Source organism: Aplysia californica, unplaced genomic scaffold (genome assembly GCF_000002075.1).
Source record: "Aplysia californica isolate F4 #8 unplaced genomic scaffold, AplCal3.0 scaffold00003, whole genome shotgun sequence".
NCBI lineage: Eukaryota > Metazoa > Mollusca > Gastropoda > Aplysiida > Aplysiidae > Aplysia > Aplysia californica.
In genome coordinates, this window is record NW_004797273.1 from 3,705,835 (window position 1) to 3,707,952 (window position 2,118).

Genomic DNA, 2,118 nt, shown 5'->3' on the forward strand with positions numbered 1-2,118 from the left:
TGTGTGTGTGTGTGTGTGTGTGTGTCCCTGTATTTGAACAAATGTTTTTTGTGAATGTGTGCGCGCGCAAGCGTATGTGTGTGCACGGGTGCATGCATGTGTGCAAGTTTGAATGTGAGTAAGAGTGGGAATGTGAGTGTGAGTGCGAGAGAGAGAGAGAGAGTGCGCGCACACGTGCGAATGTGTGTATGTGTATGTGTGTGTGTGTGCGTATATTTGTCTGTTTAAACAAGGGTGTGCGTCAGTATTTGAACATCTGTCTTACTATACATAAGAACAAAGTGAACACACCCGGTCGCCTCTGAGTAGCTCCCAACATCGTATGTCTTTCTCCTCTCTTGTCTCTCTCTCTCTCCCTCTCCTTTTCCCTTCAAGAGAACATTAGGGTCCACAAAATAAAACAGTTGAGGACGCAGAAGTTATAACTGTCTCTACAAATATTCTAACTACAACAAATAAAAGCTTTACGCTCTTATCAACACGGTTCAAATCATCCATATTCAGGCTAGAGGCTGGTTCCAAAAAGCACATGTCCAACCAAGGCTTTGCATTGCGTCCATCCCAGCAGACAAAACGGAGATCCCCTTTAAAGTATTTTCACCCTACTTCTGAATGAAGGAAAACTCCTCTAAAAGTATCTTCTCCCAACTTCTGAATCATAGAAATCCCCTAAACGGTACCTGCACCCAACTTCTGAATGACGGAGATACCTGATAAAGTATCTTCACTCAAGTTCTGAATGACGGATATCTTCTATATAGATCTAAAGTATCTTTAACTGAATCACGGAGATCTCCTACAAATTATATTCACCCAACTTCTGAATAACGGAGATACCCGATAAAGCATCTTCACCCATTTTCTGAATCAAACTCGCGTCTTTTTTGTGCAAGCAAGAAGACAAAAAAGTTCCTCCATGACACCACAGACGCCGCTAGAGTTCATGAACGAGACCGTGAAATCTCTCTCGTGTGTGTGTGCCGTGTAGTATTATGTGACCAGAAATGATGTCCTTCCGTCACTCGGTGATGCAATCTCCACTAGACGCTATTGTCGCTCGTGTAGTGGCAGCTAAGTCACCCCCACACCGCGAGGGGACCCTCGATCATATTCAATTAGTTACGACAGCAATTAACGATGCCCTTGACGGGACTTAATGAGCACCATCGATACAGAAGCCCCTTGTCGTGAGAGAGGTGCTTGGACCGATACTACAAGTGCCTGGCCCGCACGCCACACCGGGACACTTTCGGGCTAAGAATAGCTGCGCGGATTCGATACCCACTATTTGGAATGGAGTACTTTCATGGATGCCAGTACCGTGGGTGCATTTAGACTGTGAGCCTTATAGCAGCTAACGAGCAAGGGTCATTTCTTTTTTTTCTTTTTGAAATGTATTTATTAATTTTATTTGGCTTTTATTTTTTACGCCGCGTGTTACGTCATCTTTGTTTGAAGTTGCAAGTCTGTTTCTAATACAACTTTAATATCAGTCACAAATTCGCCCTGGTATTACGCGTATGCTTTCTTCGGCTATATTCAGAATGATAAGAAATTGTCTTTCTCTTTTATTTTGGCCTCGTTTATTAACAACATGCAAGTCATATCTGACCCCCACGACGGAAAACTTGAATGGCCTTTCATGGAGAAATGACACAAAGGAAGTATGAATAGGGCGCTGAAAAACAGTATCACAACTTATTTTTTCTCCTGTGTATTATGGTAAGAGATTTACCTAAATCCAATATGACCTGATCATAACTGAACTGGTGGTTTTGACACTTTGCTGTATTTAACATGCAATAAACTACTGAAATACGCAAGCACGCATCAGAATACCGAAGCACGCCCCTCATCAAAATTAATTCCTTGAGAAGTATTTGGTTCGGACTACATTTCTCTAGGTATATATACTACTACATGCACTGTGGGTGCCAAAGTAGGTAAAGTATACAGTAAGTAACACTTTATTGTTCGAATACTTAATTCATTATAATTATGATCGCATGATATTAGTTTCGATAAAATATGATTAATAACACTGATACTTCTAATATCCCCCCCAAAACACACACACACACACACACACACACACACACACACACACACACACACACA